Below are 18,851 nucleotides of genomic sequence, written 5' to 3' on the forward strand. Positions count from 1 at the left end.
CCAGCCATATTTGTGCTTAACTTATTGTGAAACGTTGATAATTGAATGTGTTCCTGGCTTCTAATCTCATAAAGAGATTAGTAGAGTGTGTCTAGAAATACATACATATATATTTGTTATATATACCTGTGTGGTGTCCTTTCATTTGGTAATTCAAGAGATTATAAGGTAAAACAAGCTGCTTTACATTCCTCTGAGACTTAGCCTGAAGGCTGCTCTCCACAGCTACCACTAGGATAGCTTTCTTTAAAAGGTTGTCTTAAACCTATCTACCATAAGAGTCGAATTGGACTGGTGAAGGTGGCCACTATAACTAGTGACCAGCATGTGCCAGGCCAACTTCTCACATTGGTGGGCAGCGTGTGAGATTCCAGCTTGCCATTGTTTTACCAGAAAATCTCTATTTGAATTACTAATTGAAAACCACTAAAGGTACTCAAGATACATATAAAAGTCAAGCTTAGTATCAATAAGTTCTACTGAACTTAGAGTTGTTTGTGAAGGGATAGCACACCTTTGCTACAGCTCAAGCTAGGATCAGTAGGCCACAAACTAGTGTAGGTAGTGCAACACTGCATAACACTAGAATGTCCTCAAGGGATGGAGCCAGTGGGTCCACCCAACCCCAGTATAAGGGCATGACCTTCTTTGACTTGAAGGCCATGTGTGTTGCAAGACACTTGGGATTAGGACAGAGTCCCTCCACACTACACCTGATAAATCTACTTGTAGCAGATGATCTTAGACTAGCTATTGGAGATGGTGGATCTGGATCAGGGGGTGGGTCAGCCATAGTCTCTGGGTCTGATGATGAAAATCAAGATGACCTGGAGTCTGTGATTGAAGGGTCAGACCCAGAAAGGTCTGAACAGGACAGAGGAATTCTCCCTAAGAGAGTTGACAGAGTGGGAGAGAGGCCTAGGTCCCGTTCAAGGAAATCTATTCACTATTCTGTCCATCAGAGGAACTCATACTTTCACAGAGAGACCTCCTCTGAAAGAAGGTACAAGATGCTCCAGTATGAGGAAGCTAGGCTTTCCCTCAGAACCATGCAATTGGCCTTAGATAGAGAAGACTTTGAGCTCCATAGAGCTTCTAGAAAAGAGGGGTTAGAACCCCCTGGTGGCAGCAACAGTGTCCCTAGAGGCAGAGATTACATTCCAGACTATAGGAACCTGTCCAAGGGTGTTTCTCTCTACCAGAGTGGGGATGATATCCATAAATGGATAACTGCTATGGAGAGGGCCTGTAAAGTTCAACAGGTCCCCCAGAAACAGTGGGCAGCAATCTTGTGGCTCTCCTTTTCTGATAAAGGTAGAGACAAGCTCCTCACTGTTAGAGAAGAGGATGCTAATGAGTATGAAGCCCTGAAGAGTGCTTTGATAGATGGGTTTGGCTTAACCACTGAACAGTACAGGTTGAAGTTCAGAGATACCCAGAAAGCACAGACTCAGGATTGGACTGACTTTGTTGATTGTGCAACCAAGGCTCTGGAAGGTTGGCTGGTTGGTAGTAGAGTTACTGATTTTAAGGGATTGTATAATCTTATCATGAGAGAACAGATCCTTAATAATTGCCAAAAACAGTGTTGCATCAGTACCTGGTGGACTCTGATCTGACCTCTCCTCAAGAATTGGGAAAGAAGGCAGACTAATGGGTCAGAACCAGGGTGAGGCAGAAAACCCAGAACCAAGGGGGTGACACCAAGAAGCAAGATCCTGAAGGCTCAGATAAAGGTGGGGATAAGGGAAAAGACCCAAAGTCTTCACAAGGGGCCAACAAATCTGCATCTGGTGGGGATTCTAAGTCTACAAGGGGTAAAGGCCAAAATAAGCCCTGGTGCAAATTCGGTAAACAGAAAGGGCACTGGACTTCTGATTGTACCAAGTCCAAAGACCAAACCACCACGACTCCAGCCCCTAAGGCAACTGTTCCCCCAGTACAAGTATTGGTGGAGGTGGTAATCAGAATAAGGGTGTATTAGGGTTGACCCTGGGTTCTGATGTGGACTCTGGCCTAGTCAGAGTACCAACACAGGCATTGCTAGTTTGTGAGGGAGACCTTGATATGTCCTTCCAAGTGAGCCCCAGTAATCTGGGCAAGTACAAACAGCAGCTTATAATAAATGGCAAACAGGCTTTGGCATTCAGGGACACAGGTGCTAGTGTCACCATGGTGGCAGAGGATCTAGTGGACCCCGCACAGATCATCCTGGGTGAAATGTACCAGGTTACCAATGCAAGCAATGTCAGGATCAACCATAGTCTGGCAGCTGTGAATTTCTCCTGGGGAGGGGTAACTGGCCTCAAAAAGGTAGTAGTCAGTGCAGACCTCCCTGTCGAATGTCTATTGGGCAATGATCTGGAGACTTCAGCCTGGTCTGAAGTGGAGTTATGGACTCATGCTGAGATGTTAGGCATACCTGCAGAGGTATTTGCTGTGATCAGGACACAGGCCAAAATGCATAAAGCTGAACCAGCTCTGGATCCTGAAACTATGGACCAGATGCTAGCCAAGAGGAGGATCAGTAGGGTTAAGGCAGTGCCTTCCCATCTCTGTCTCAGATGACAGATTCCCCTCCTGAGGGAGGAGAAGCAGAGCCTGAAGAAGGAACTGCCCCAGAGGAACTTGAGCCTGGTCAGGTTGAGTTCTTGGGGGCAGGGGGACCTTCCAGGGAAGATCTGAGCAAGGAGCAACAATGCTGCCCCTCTCTTGAACCCCTCAGACAGCAAGCTGTTGCTGAGGCTGCTGGGAGTGCTAGTGGGTCCCATAAAGTTTATTGGGATGAGGGACTCCTATATTCTGAGGCTAGAGATCCTACCCCGGGAGCCACCAGGAGGTTGGTAATACCTCAGAAGTTTAGGGGGTTCCTCTTAACCCTAGCACATGACATCCCATTGGCAGGACACTTGGGCCAAAACAAGACCTGGGACAGCTTGTCCCTCGTTTTCATTGCCCCACATGTCAGAGGACACCAAGGAGTTTTGTCACTCCTGTGTCACTTGCCAAGCCAGTGGCAAGTCAGGTGGCACAACAAAGGGCCCCCTGATACCACTACCTGTGGTGGGGGTTCCTTTTGAAAGGGTAGGGATTGACATTGTTGGTCCCCTTGACCCTCCAACAGCATCTGGACACAGGTTTATCCTGGGGCTAGTGGATCATGCCACCAGGTACCAGGAAGCAATTCCCCTCAGGACCACTACAGCCCCTGTAGTGGCAATAGCCCTCATTGGAGTCTTCTCCAGAGTGGGTTCCATAAGGAGGTTATATCTGAGAGAGGTACCAACTTCATGTCAGGGTATCTAAAAGCAATGTGAAAGGAGGGTGGTGTAAACTACAAGTTCACTACTCCCTATCACCCACAATGCAAAGGGTTAGTTGAAAGGTTCAATAATACCCTAAAGGGAATGATTAAAGGCCTCCCAGAAAAGCCTAGGCGAAAATGGGACCTTTTACTTCCCTGCCTTCTGTTTGCATACAGGGAGGTTCCACAGAAGGGGGTTGGCTACAACCCTTTTGAACTTCTGTTTGGGCATCCTGTCAGAGGCCCATTGTGTTTGGTGAAGAAGGGATGGGAGTTACCTCTCAAACCTCCCAAACAGGATGTGATGGACTATGTACTTGGTCTCCGCTCCCGGATTGCAGAGTACATGAAGAAGGCAACCAAAAACCTTGAGTCTAGCCAAGAGTTACATAAAGCTTGGCATGACCAAAAGGCTGTGCAGACTGTTTATCAGCCAGGCCAGAAAGTATATGTGTTGGAGCCTGTGGCCACAGCAGCTCTCCAGGACAAATGGAGCGGCCCCCATACAATTGTTGAGATAAAGGGAGAAGTCACCTGCTTGGTGGATTTGGGAACTCCCAGGAGCCCCCTTAGGGTGCTCCATGTCAACAGATTAAAGCCATATGTGGACAGGGCTGACATGGGCTTTCTCATTGCAACTGATGAGGAACAGGAGGAGGAGAGTGACCCTCTCCCTGACCTGCTCTCACAGAACCCTGATGATGGGTCAGTTGATGGTGTTGCTTTGGCAAGCAGCCTCACTGAGCATCAGCAAACTGAATGCAGACAAGTTCTGCAACAGTTCAGACATATATTTAGCCTGACCCCAAGTCAGACTTCCTGGTGCACCCATGAGGTTGACGCTGGAGACAGTCTGCCTGTCAAGAGTAAAATCTACAGGCAACCTGACCATGTCAGGGACTGTATCAGGACTGAAGTCCAGAAAATGTTGGAACTAGGTGTTATTGAGCCTTCAGATAGCCCTTGGGCTAGTCCAGTAGTCCTTGTACCTAAACCTCATACCCAGGGCGGTAAGAAAAAAAGGAGATTTTGTGTGAACTACAGAGGCCTCAATGCAGTCACCAGGACTGATGTCCATCCAATTCCCAGGGCAGATGAACTAATAGACACTTTGGCCTCAGCCAAGTATCTCAGTACATTTGACCTTACAGCTGGCTTTTGGCAAATCAAGTTAGCTGATGATGCCAAAGCCAAAACAGCATTTTCAACCCCTGGTGGGCACTATCACTTTGTGGTAATGCCCTTTGGTTTGAAAAATGCACCTGCCACTTTTCAGAAGTTGGTGAATAAAGTTCTGACTGGTATGGAAACTTATTGCTCAGCTTATCTAGATGATATTGCTGTCTTTAGTTCCACCTGGCAGGATCACCTGGTCCACCTCAGGAATGTTTTGGAGGCCCTGCAAACAGCAGGCCTTACTATCAAGGCCACTAAGTGCCAGATAGGGCAAAGACAGGTTGTGTACCTGGGCCACCTTGTAGGTGGAGGCCAGGTTCAACCATTGCAGAGCAAAATCCAAACCATAATGGATGGGTAGCTCCAACCACCCTGACACAGGTTAGAGCCTTTTTAGGCCTGACTGGATACTATAGGAGGTTTGTTAAGGAATATGGATCTATAGTGACCCCCTTAAATGATCTGACCTCTAAGAAAATGCCACAAAAGAATCAGTGGACAGCTAGCTGTCAAAAGACATTTGATGACCTCAAGCAGGCAATGTGCACTGCCCCCATCTTGCAGAGTCCAGACTACAAAAAGAAGTTCATTGTTCAAACAGATGCTTCAGAGCTGGGTGTGGGAGCTGTACTGTTTCAACTTAATGATGAAGGTCAAGACCAGCCAGAAGCTTTCATAAGCAGAAGGCTGACCCCGAGAGAGAGCTATAGAGAGGGAGGCCTTTGCTGTAGTGTGGGCCCTGAAGAAGCTGAGGCCATACTTGTTTGGCACTCACTTCATAGTTCAGACTGACCACAAGCCCCTCCTATGGCTCAAACAGATGAAAGATTAAAATCCTAAACTGCTCAGGTGGTCCATTTCCCTACAGGTGATGGACTATACAGTGGAACATAGACCTGGGACCCAACATGCCAATGCAGATGGACTCTCAAGGTACTTCCACTTAGAACACGAAGACTCAACTGGTCAAGGTTAGTTTAGTGTCCCTGTGTTTGGGGGGGTTGTGTAGGAGAGTAGGATCTGCACTTATGTTGCCCCCACTTTTTTTTTCTGATGTATACACTGGTTTCTGGCTATAGTCTGGCTGGGTCCCTGGTAATCAGGGCCCCAGTCTCTCTGTTCTCTCTAAACGACTTGGTGTGCATATTATATGCACTAGTGTTTGGATGCTGTTGTACCTTATGAGCCCCTAGTATATGGTACCCCAGGTACCTAGGGCATAGGTACTTCACAGGCCTACCAGGGGCTGCAGCATGTATTATGCCACCCCTGGGAAGCAGACTCAATCTGACACCACAGGCCTGCTACTGCAGCCTGGGTGAGGTAGTGTTAGCACTTCTCACAGAGGTATAGGTTTCTATATCTCACCACACACACACATATAAACCTATCAGCCACCCCTATGGCAGGCCCTATCAATCCTGAGGGCAGGGTGCTTGGTTTACTATGTGAGGGGGTGCCTCTGCATGAGCAGGACCCCTCTGCAGCTGGCAGAGTCTATTCTCCCGTGGCTGTTTGTGAATGCGGTTAAACTATATACTCTTAAGTGCATTATAACCCAACGGTAAATGCCAACTTTGGAATGACTGCATCAAAACATGTTGTGTTTGGTGTCAAACAACTTGGAATCATACCCCCACACCAGTAACTGGTGTGAGAGTATGATCCCACCCTTCTAGAGGGGACGGCATGTACCTACTGTGGTAACACGGTAGAAGTCTGAAAGAGCCTTGGCATCACAAAATGGATGCCACCAGCACAGACACTGGGCTGCCCTCCTGCTGCTGACTGAAACTCGCAGTGGAGGAGGCCCAACAATAGGCATCCTGTCACAGGGAGGTGTCACCACCTTCCAGACAGGATTTAGTGTATTGGAGCTGGGTGGGTGCACTTCTAGAGTGCTTTGAAGTCCTGCACTGGGGGAGCAGTAGGCTCCTCTGTGCATATGCCAGTTCAAACCGGTTCAGGGGCTACCTGTCCCTGCTCTGGTGCGAAACTGAACAAAGGGAAGTGGGTGTAACCACCCCTTACCCTGACCCTCCCAGAGGAGTGGTCATAGAGCTAGTCCCTCCCCTATCTTCAGTATAAGATAGCAAACTTTGCCATTGCAAAGCATATAACCCTGGATGACGCTCTACAAAAAAGAATCCTGGCCCTTTGATGTTCCACTACCTTTGGAAGACAGAAGAATCTCCCTTGGAGTCAAGGAGTGACTCCCCTGCTTGGCAGGCACCAAAAACCTTAATCAACGGTCGCAAACTTTCCCGCTCCCGCTGGAGTTCGAAGTCCCTGCAGCCCCAAAAGTGGATTTACTGACTTCTCGACGGCCATTGTGAGTCCCCAGCAGAGCTGAGGTGAGTGGACCCCATGAGTGATGAGGAACAGCAATACCCGGGTACCGTGCACTATTGTCAAGTGCAACCCCTTCACGACGTTCTACAAACTTGTGCATTGGACCATTAGTGGCCCAAGCCTCCATCAAGATCTGCAGCGAAAATCAGAGGCCTACCCCATCCTGAGTGACCGTGGGCTCCTGTGAAGCATTTACTCAAGAGGCTTCTTCATGATCCCTTGCCCATTGGCTTGTGGGTCCTCCGATGACTTTCTTACCAACTCACAGGGCTCCCCTGGTTGCTTTAGGTATGCCCTCATTCACTCTTGCTGGGTGAGTCCCTCAGACCTTGCTGGTCTGCAACACTTACCTTCTTTGATTTCCACAAGAATTGCAGTTGCCAAGGCTTGCTGGCTCCAATCTGGTTGCCGACACATCAGTCTGCTGCAGACATTGTGGGATACTCCAAATATAGCGGCTGGTCATCGTCGATCTCTCCTAGACCTCGTGAGCGAAGAGTCAAAACACTATCGATGACCTGAAATCACCTGACATCCGTGGTCAGCCATCTTCCTGATCACCGGTCACTGGCAAGTGACTTTGAACACTGTTCCTTCAATTTTCAGGTCATCTCCATGTTGAATCCACCCTTGGATTCCACCGGACACTTCTCCAGTCTTCGCAAGCAGCAAGTCTTCTTTGGTCTCCATAGAAAACAGCGACGCGACCCGACACCAAAAGACACCTATGCACCTGGCTTCCCTGGGTAAGGTAACTCGTGCACTCCGGTGCCGTAGTGTGTGTTGGCCCTCAAATTACTTACCTTGTTAGTGGCTTGCTTGTAGACTTCCTCGAAGTACCCTAAAACTTTAAAAATCAAACCGCGACTTGCTCCATTGTAATTAATAGGGAACCCGCGGCTGTGTTCACACACTGCACATGTCACCCGTGGGCCTTTTACTTACCTGCTTTCACTGCAGTGGTGAAGCCCCAGCGATTCTGTCTGCAGGCCCTAGGCCTTGTCATTTTGCAAGTCGACTTTCTTAACCCATTTTTTTAGTATATGGTCTAGTACGCCCCTTGGGTCCAGCCATATTTGTGCTTAACTTACTGTGAAACGTTGATATTTGAATGTGTTCCTGGCTTCTAATCTCATAAAGAGATTAGTAGAGTGTGTCTAGAAATAAATACATATATATTTGATATATATACCTGTGTGGTGTCCTTTAATTTGGTAATTCAAGAGATTATAAGGTAAAACAAGCTGCTTTACATTCCTCAGAGACTTAACCTGAAGGCTGCTCTCCACAGCTACCACTAGGATAGCTTTCTTTAAAAGGTTGTCTTAAACCTATCTACCATGAGAGTCGAATTGGACTGGTGCAAGGTGGCCACTTTAACTAGTGACCAGCATATGCCAGGCCAACTTCTCAGAAGGAGCTTAGACTTTTCGTGATTGAGAAGGAAACCAAGATCTAGGAGTAAAGATTGAGTGGTGTAGAGATCAGACAGAAGATGTTGTTTGTCTGTGTTCATGATCAAAATGTCATCTAAGTATATTATAAGCCTGATCCCGAGGGATCGCAGGTAAGCCACCACTGGTTTAATTACTTTTGTAAAGCACCATGGTGCTGAAGACAGACCGAAAGGAAGAGAACAGAAACAATAGGATACGCCTCACCATTGGAATTGAAGAAACTTGGTATGAGAAGGGTGAATTAGAATGGTGAGGTATGCGTCTTGCAAATCTAACCAGATCATCCAATCGTTTGGCCGAAGGGTATCTTGTAAGTGAATGATGGTCTTCATTTTGAAGTGGCGATACACCACAAATTGATTGAACCATTTCAGATTTATAACTGGATGCATCTTTTTGTTCTTTTTCTGAATCAGGAAAATAGAACTGAGAAACCCTGTTGGATCTAAAGGAGCGAGTTGAATGGCCTGTTTTTGGAGGAGGCATTGGACCTCCAGAGAAATGAGCTGAGACATTTCCGCTGAAAAAAACAGAGGAGGAGAGAACAGTTTGGGAAGGCAGCACATAAAGCTCTATAAGATAACCTTGGACTGTATTTAGGACCCAAGGATCTGCGCTGAGAGTTTGCCACTTCTGCAGAAAAAGTTTTAGACGACCCCCAACCGGGGGAGGAGGTGAAAGACCTACCTTGTTGGTTGTTGTTGCGGAAGTTCTTCTGACCTCGATCTCTGAATCCACGACCTCTTTGTGGGTAGAATTAAGGATTGTACTCTTGGAAACAGGAGTTAAAGGAACCCCTGGAGCCTTGGTTGGGATAGGAGTGGCTGGAAGAGCAACCCCTGCCTCTACAGGCCCACCCAAAAACCCGAGGGGAAAAAAGTTTTTTGATTGACTGATGCGCCTTATCCAAGGAGGCGAAGGTAGTGACAAACCTGCTGAGATCTTTAACAAGAGAATCTCCAAAGAGAAGTCCATTCGCTTTAATACCTGGGTCCTGTGGAGCTAGATTAGCCAATTTGGGGTCAAGTTTGATAAGAAGCCCCTTGCAGCGTTCATGTGTAATCGTGGCATTGGCATTCCCTAAAAGACAAAAGGCTCGCTGGACCCACTGCGAGATATCTTCTGCAGAGAAATCAGTTTCCTCCAGATGAGCAGATTCTGCTAAGGCAAAAATGCGAGCCAAAGGACCCACCACATTAAGTAGTTCATCCTGGCAGGTGGACCAGGCTTTGTCCACCCCTTTGCGAGTATCTTTGCCAAACTTTAAGAAAAAGGTGAGCAAAGGTTGGTCAATGGAGGGGACGACGGTAACTTTCGCAGCTAAAGAGGGTCTAGGACACTCAGACTTTAACCTAGATCTAGCGGAAGTGTCCAAGGGAAGACGAAGTCTGGCGGAAATGTAATCACCAACGTGAGAGGCAGGAAACCACTCAGTGGAATTAGGGTGGCGAATGGAAGAAGGGTCAAACATGGGAACCCCTGCAGAGTCCAAGACAGGTTCAGAAGTAAAGGAATCGGACTTGGATTTTTTTCCAGGAGGGGAGGGAGGGCCAGACACATCAAAGAGGTCAAATAAATCATCTGCGTCATCCATGTCAACGTCTGTGTCCTTAATGGTAGAAATGATCAACTTTTTGGCTACCTCTGTATGCTTCGACTTATTTTTGCATTTACCATCTGAACTTAACAACCCCCCCCTAGAAGGAGGCCTGGGATGCTCATAGTCCTCAGTCAAGTGCGAGGAGACCTCGCTATTCAAGCGTGACAGATATAGAAACAGAAGGAACCACCTTTCTTTTTCTGCTATCACCCGCAGACTGGGCCAATGCTTTGGACAACAGACTAATCATAGAATTTTCCATGCCCGTTGAAAAACGCTTCATAGACTTTTCCACCACAGTCTCCACAGAGCTATTTATACATTTATTCAAATCATTCTTGAAGGCCTCGCCTTCCTCATGCTGCCGGTCTAAACTGGGGAACTGTCAATCTCCATGGACCCAGTGAAGGAGATAAACGAGGGCAGGCAAGGGTTAAATAAGGCTGTAAAACGCCAAAAAGAGAGGGAGGAACACAACTGGGCCACTCTCCTCAGGGGCGTGAGGAAATGCACGCTAACAGAAGCTCCGGAATTGTGAGGCAGCGAAGGCAGGAGACGTGCGCACTCCATGAGGGAGGAAGAGAAAGTTAACTACCACAGCGTGACGGTTGGAACCAACCGAAACACGTGCAAAGGGGGGGAGGGAATGAGCAGAATGGGGAAAGAAGCGGCAATAGACGCTAGAAATGAAGCGGTAAGCTCTGCATGAACCAAATAACCAAATACAGAACAAAATACATTAAAAAATATTGCAATTACGCCCAAATAACAAGAAATGAGAAGAGCAACGAAGATAAGTTGTGAGAAGTTAGCCTGGTATATGCTGGTCACTAGTTAAAGTGGCCACCTTGCACCAGTACAATTCGACACTTATGGTAGATAGGTTTAAGACAACCTTTTAAAGAAAGCTATCCTAGTCGTAGCTGTGGAGAGCAGCCTTCAGGCTAAGTGTGGTAAATTTTAATTACCTAGACTTAATTTATGCGGTAAAATTCAATAAGAATAACTCAGTAAAAATGAGAGGCAGAATCCGTGGTATTTGAGGTTATAAAATGGGTTTATTCCTTACAAAGGAATTGGTTCGAACCAGGCAATCGGGTTCCGTCACCACGAAGGTTCGGGAAGGGATAGAGCAATACTTTATTGATAGGTTGTCATATATATAGTCAATGCATTACAGTGAAGACATATGCAGAGGCGTGACAGCTGAGAAGAGAGATAAGAATACACATACGTAATGAATAAAGGCGTTACAATAGGTGTGCATGAGGGCGTGTATTAGAAACGTCATTATGATGATGACACAGGTGGGTGGATCCATAAGAGAATCCTGCAAAGTCAGCAGAAATACATGGCAGAGATGCGCGCACAGTAGCATGACGTGTGATTGACGCATATACTGGAGGGTGAAGGGGACTTGACATTTAGCCCTACATGAGGAGACAGAAGTCTGGGATGTCAGAACAACCTAATCCCAAATCGTATCTAATATCTTGTGTTTAAGGAACTGTATTATCTGGAAGGAAAGGTCTCTCAGGCAGAGGCTATCCTATACTAACTTCTAGTGCGTGTATAAGCGTCTATGTGTCTACATGAGATGCGAGGGGGCATGGGCCTACCATGGCAACAGAAGCCATGAATTACTTGCACGGAGACAGTAAGGCCGGGCCCTTTGCTCTGTAGCTGGAAGGATGTTTACCTAAACTACTAGACAGGAATGCATTTCTCGAGGAGCGGAGCAGATAACTTGAAGGCTGAATACAGTTTTTGGCAGGCAACAGGCCGGGCCAGGCACCGTTAGCCGCGCAGGAAGTAAGACAAAGGTCATGGATACAGATGCAGGTCCAGGCTGGAACATTCAGAGGCAGAAGGCAGGAAAAGCTCGATGGCAGAATTCAGGGCCTACCTTGCCAGAGCTGAAAAACGTGAAAAGTACACCATATAAAGGCGGTGGCAAGCCATACTTAGGAACGGAATATTTGATCCATTCATGGCGGATCTGAAAGAGGACATGTTAACGTTGGACGCATATGTATTTGCGTCTTCATAGCTTGAAGTGGAGGGAACATACATGTACTTGTAGCATGTACATGGAGCCGTTGGGGTCTAAGATAGGGGACACAATTGATCATAAAAATTCATATTTCCTCATTCCCTCCTTGTCCCCTACGGACCCTTCATGAGATATCGATCTTCAGGAATCCATCAATTTGTTCATGTAACATCATTTGCTCTTCTTTCTTCTTCCGGGATTTTGAATTAGAACTTGAACGAGGAATACATGATGTGGCACACAGGCCGCAAATCGCTGGTCCACATTGTAGACACAGGCAGCAACTGAATACTATGAGAAGGCCAATACCTAGGAAGGATAGGACTTTCCATCCCCAGGCTGACAACACGCTCCAGAACCAACCGGACCATGTCCAGGTGCCTGGATTCTGATGTATCTGGCTTGCAATCTTATGAAGACGAGTTATGGCTTTATATACGGACGGCGCGTTTTCTGGAATGAACACACAGCAACTTGATCCGATGACTCTACAGGCTCCGCCCCTATCGGCCAGGATGACGTCAAGGACAAGACGATTTTGGAGAACAACAATCCGCATCGCAGACTGCTCCTCTGTTAAGTTGCCTAGGGCAGAGGTAGTTTCATTCACTACTGCTTCAAGAGTTCTGGTTAATCTGCGTATCAGTTTACTATTAGAGACAACACCTATATAGGGAAAGAGACCTTTATTGAAGTCTGTGTATTGTTCCCATGCTGTTTCAGTGTAGTCGACAATCGGGAGATCTCTCTGAGGTCTATTGTGTACTAGATGGGTATTTCTATGATAATCAGGTGGGGCTAGGAAAACAGGTGGCAGAAGGAATGCAATGTAACAGGTACCATCCCAATCTAGAGGTAAACGTATATATGCGGTATGACCACAAATGAAGTAGGAATGACGGGAAGCTCTAAATGTAGACTTGCCTTTATCACTGAATTCGATCACAGTAGTACATTTACTATGACCCAGGTGTACTGAACCATTCTTTCTTATACATAATTCACCTTTGACTGGTAATACGGACATAGCAGGCAAGACTGGTGCAGTTTCAGATTCGACATTCAGAATCATGAGGTTAAGCGTAAAGTTACCTAATCCATATACTTCATTTTCTAGATCAGTTCCTGTCCTTTTGGGAATTCCCTCCTTGTTAGGGTAGCAGGCTTTAAGCAGAACTAGGTTCAGGTTTCCCCATACCCAGTTGCTCTGGTAAACTACGGTATTTGAATCTAAAGAATTAATCAAACTAAACCATGCGCCACAGGAACCATTGTGTGTGAATGGATACGGAAAGAGGGGCAAAACTCCCTTGTATTTCTGATAGGGAGGGAGTCGGCCACATATCCAACAATTTGTAGCGTTGCTGGCTTGATGGGAGTGATGTAACATACTAATGAATGTGTTGTTGCGCAGCGCAAGTCTATAGGGCAATTCATGTGGAGGTAATTCGCTAAAAGAATGTTCGGCAGTAATATTGTAAGCAGAATGAGCACGCTTGAAAATAGGATAGTATATGTGCAACAGTATACTTGCAGCAATAATCAGAAGATTTAGAAAAAACATAATCAACAATGTCACGATACAGTGACTATGAAGTGATTTACAATATGCACGTTTCTTGAGCTGTTTCTGTCTATCTCTCTCTCGATTTCGGTCTAGAGGATACATGTCAGAGACTAATTTAACCGATTCACCTAGGAGAGGACTTAAACAATCAAATTGTCTGACTTGCTAGACCTTAGTTTCAGTTTATAGTCTTGGGCAGCGGTTCTCTCGACCAGGGGGAGTTTTGAATCAGTCTGTGGAGGAGGGTAGGGCTGAGAGTTCAAATCAGAAGGCAGTCCATGAAATTTCTTGATATGGCTCGAGTGTAGCCAACCCTTGCGACCCTCGACCTTCACTGCTGTCCTCGTGGTCAGAAGTACTAATTTCGGCGTTTGCCAGCGAGGCTCCAGCGGGCTCCTCCTGTCGAAATTTCTTATAAAAACAAAATCTCCGGGAACCACTTCATGGGGCTTCACCTCGGTGTTGTCGGGAAAAGCTGCAGCTACCTGTGAACGGCAAGATTGTAGTGCAGACATCAAGGAAGCAAGGTAATCTGTCAGCATATTACAATCAACATCAGTGATTTTACGAGGTATAGGCGTCCCCCACATATTTGGTGGCCTACCGAAGACCACCTCGTACGGGGATAGCCCTGTCCGAGAATGTGCTATCATTCTCATGTAAAATAGTGCAACTGGTAAGGCTACTATCCAGTCGACGCCTTTCTCTCTACAGATTTTAGAAAGTCGAATTTTCAGAGTCTGGTTATGACGTTCCACGAGACCTGCTGCCTCGGGATGCCGGACACAGTGGAATTTCCATTGATAGCCTAACAGGAGTGAAATGTGTTTCATTAGCTCGGATGAGAATGGTTGGCCATTATCTGAATACACGATACGGGGCAAACCATACCGTGGGAAGAATTCACGAACCAGCTGCTTGGCAGTGGTCGGGGCAGTGTAATCTGAGACTGGATATGCTTCTGTCCAACGGGAAAGAGCGCATACAACTACGAGAACATATTTGAATCCTCGACAATGTTCCATCTGGATATAATCAATCTGGAGGACTTCAAAAGGGTGATCAGGAGGTTGAAATCCACCTTGCTCTACAGGTACGCCTTTACCTGGGTTGAACTGACAACAAATCATGCAAGTACGGACTTTCTGTTTTGCTGCAGCTCGTAAGTGTTTATTAAACCAAATGTTTTGAATACTGTCTAACATAGCTTTCTCTCCTAGATGTGCTGGACTATGTATTGTGTTAATGATAACTTGAACCATGGACTCGGGGAGAAACCATGTAGATTTTCCCTTCGTCATCCATCCCTGATCTGTTTGGATCCCTCCTAGTTCAGTCCATTTCTTGATTTCCTCTGGTGTAGCATGTGTCTGTATGTCAATTACATCAAGGGCGGGATCCCTAACTGTCATGCAGTGTGTCGATGTCGGAACTATTGTCTTTGTCAAGTCAGTTGCATGAGTTCGATTCTGTGCTGTTTGCTTAGCTGTTCGGTCTGCTAGGTCGTTACCCTGGGAAATGATATCGGTGACCTTTGTATGAGCCTTGCACTTCATGATAGATATCGAAGTAGGCAGATGTATTGCATCTAATAGAGCTTGAATGAGGGGACCGTGTTGAATGTTGGCACCGTGAGAAGTCAAATAACCTCTCTCTCGCCAAAGGACTCCGAAGTCGTGTACAACTCCGAATGCATAACGTGAATCTGTGTATATGTTGACTCTTTTATTTTTGGCTTGAATACAGGCTTGTGTCAGAGCGGTGAGCTCTGCTGCTTGAGCTGACAATATGTCAATACAATTTGTTTCAATAACTTCGGTGTCTGTCGTGACTGCGTAAGCGGCCACTAACTCTCCTGTACTTGTTCTCATGCATGAACCATCCACATAAAGTGTCAGGTCTGGATCTGGTAATGGAACATCTGTCAAGTCTTGTCTGGGTTTCGTCGTAATAGTAATGACTTCAATACAATCATGTGCCAGTGGGTCTGTTCCACTTAATGGCAAAAGTGTGGCAGGATTTAATGTACTACAACGTCTGATTTCTATGTGTGGCTGAAACAATGTTAATTCGTAACCTGTCAGTCGTGCTATAGTTAAGTGCTGAGTCTGTGTTCGGTTTAAAAGAACTTCCACGGAGTGTGGAACTTGCACTGTCAATTGATGTCCTAATACTATGGAATCGCTTTGTCTGATCGCTAAAGCTGTTGCTGCAACTGATTTCAGGCACGTGGGCAGAGCCTGAGCTACTGGATCTAATGTGCTAGAAAAGTAAGCACACAGCTTGTGTGAACCTGCTTGTTCCTGAGTGAGTACTGACAAGGCAGTACCTTCGCGTTCTGTAACAAAAAGTGTAAAAGGCTTACTGTAACATGGTGTCGCTAAAACAGGTGCTTGACATGAGGCTTTCTTTAAGTCTTCAAAAGCTTGTGTATGTGCCTGAGTCCAAGGGAGGACAGTCGAAGTCGCTGCCTCCTGGGTTGTCAACTGAATGAGTGGCTTTACTAGAAATGCATATTGGGGAATCCATTGTCTACAGTACGAAGTGAGACCTATGAAGGCCCGCACCTCCTTTTGTGTGTGGGGGGTGGCATGTTTACAATTAACTGGATGCGATCAGGTGTGAGCTGTCTTCCCCCCTTGGACAGCAAGTGCCCAAGGTACACAACTTGCTGAACACAGAATTGCAGCTTCGAAGGGGACACCTTGTGCCCCTTGTCGGACAGGAAATGTAAAACCGTCAGTGATGCTTTTTCACATTCGGGTTCGCTTCGGGCGGTGATCAGCAGATCATCGACATACTGAAGCAGGGCAGTGTTAACAGGCATGTGGATACTGTCAAGTTGTCTTTTCAGTGCTTGGCTATAGATGCTGGGGCTGTCTGTGAATCCTTGAGGTGCGCGTGCAAATTTGAAGCTTCGTCCATTTAAACAAAATCCGAACAAATATTGGCTTTCCGGATCGATTGGGACGCTAAAGAAGGCGTTCTTGAGGTCAATTACAGTAAAGAACGTTGCTTCTGAATCAATAGCTGTCAATAGTGAAGAGATATCTGGAACCACGGGATATTGTGGTACAATGCATTTATTCAATTCGCGCAGATCAATAATTAATCGATAAACTGGGGGTGCATTCGGATCAGTTCGTTTAAGAACCGGAATTATAGGAGAATTACATACATTGGAGTCGGTTTCCACAACCACTCCTTGTGCAATGAGCTCGTCAATGATTTGCAGCAAAGCCACTACAGCATCTGGAGGTAACTTTTATTGTCGAATTCGTGGTAATACCACTCCTGCTTTGAGTGTGACTCGATATGGTGTAATGTGCATACAACCAACATCAGTGGGGCCTTGTGCCCATAAATGTGCAGGGACATTCTGTAACCTGTGATCCATGTCTCTAAATACATAGTGACCTTTAAAGTCACGCAAAAATAGTCGTACCCCCTCCGGGGAACAACATAATACAGCTCCTAGAGCTTTCAGTGTCTTTATACCTAACAAGTTTTCTGGGCATGATTTTGTAAGCAATAGATCTGTAGTCCGTGTCAATGGACCAACTGCAAGAGGAAGAGGTTGCGATACTTCGTTAACAATAGGCTTTCCTGAAAATCCAAGGGAAACATTCTGTGAGCCTGAGAGGGGTGCCCCTGGAACCTCGTCGTGACTTATAGTTGTTCTGCTTGGCCCTGTATCAATTAAGAACTTTCTGTCTTTCCCTAATACTTGACTATGTACATAAGGACCCTCTTGATCTACGGGAACCTCAATAAGGGGTAAGCCAACTTCCCTCTCTAGGCTGTTTCATGTGTATCGCTGATAATCGGGATAGTTATTTTGTGCATACTGGTACATCTGTTGTGTCGTGTTTTGTGTTGCGGCAATAGGCTGTGACTGTGGTACCGCTACGGTCTGTTGTGCAGCTTGCATAGGCTGTACATTCTGAGGTACTTGTTGTTGGATCTGATCCTGTCTAGGTGGACGTGGTCTCTCCTTGGTTTTACCCGTAGAGATATTATGTTTCAGAACTGCACAATCGTTTATATAATGACCTGGCTGTTTACAATAGTTGCATGTCCCTTTAACAGGAACCGCTGAATTATTGGACTGTGTCGCTCCCTTCTTATGACTGTCAGCTGGAACTGACTGGGCGACGAGCATTTTCATTTTCGTGTCTTTCATACGTCTCTGTTCGTGTTCTTGTTCTTCTCTAATTCTATTCTGGTGGTACTGTAACATTTGTAACATTTGTGACGGGGTATTAGCTTGCCAAGAGCTCTCTACTTTCAATACTCTGTTCTTAACCTGGGCAAGGAATTCTCAACTAGTTTTGTTACAAAAAGATGTGGATATGAATCGCTACTTGCTTTCAGGCCGCTATTAATACCAAAACATTTTTCAAATCGGGAATAAAAATCACTAGTGTCTTCATCGGGTTTCTGTTTGCAAGCTGAGATTGCTCCCCAGTCTTCCTTTTTCGTAGTTAATAAACGTGGCAACACTTGTACTAATAATCCTGGTAATGCTTTAGTTTTGTCTCCAAGCCCTACGCCTGCAGTTCGGGCATTTTCTTCGTTTTCCAGTGCTGTCCAATCAATCTTTTGTTCTCCCACCTCCCACTCTTTTTCTTTGAGTTTCTCGTAAATACCGGCAGGCAATAATACTTTCAATATTTTCATAATGTCAGGATAGGTATAATCACCCATGAGTAACATGTCTTTTATTTCTCGGTGGAAACCTGCTGGATCTCTGTCATGACTGGGCACTAATTTTTTCATTTCCAATAGTTCTATTTTAGTTATAGGCGTGTACACAAACACGCGTCTAAAAGTATTATCATCATTTCTAACTGGATGCACTTCGCGTAAGGGATTCTGTCTGTCTAAGTAATACGTCTTTCTTTCCAGGGAGGGAGCTGGATCATGCTCTGGACACAAAAAGGCACTATATCTGTGTCGATATTCTAGAATTACTTTAATTAGATCGGTACCTAGACCTCTCCATTTATTCATGAGTAGTTCTATCAGTATATCAGGTAGGGGACCAGGATCGGAGTGTTGACCTTTATATAATATAAGGAGATGTTGTATCATGTATATACCAGCTAAACGCTGTTCGTCTGGTGAAAGATTCAAAAACGTATGTACTAGCGCGTCATCACTATATTTATCAGGACTGTCAGCCCATTGTACTGCTGACCTGGCTAATTCTTGTTCATCCATAGAATCGAGTACATGGTACCCCATTCGTTCTTGAAGTATTTTATCAGTAGCCTGAAATAAATGTTCAGGGGTCTTTGGATTCGACATAGCTGCTTGAAAAATTCTCTTACTTTCTGGAC

This window comes from Triturus cristatus, chromosome 2_1, assembly GCF_964204655.1.
Source record: "Triturus cristatus chromosome 2_1, aTriCri1.1, whole genome shotgun sequence".
NCBI lineage: Eukaryota > Metazoa > Chordata > Amphibia > Caudata > Salamandridae > Triturus > Triturus cristatus.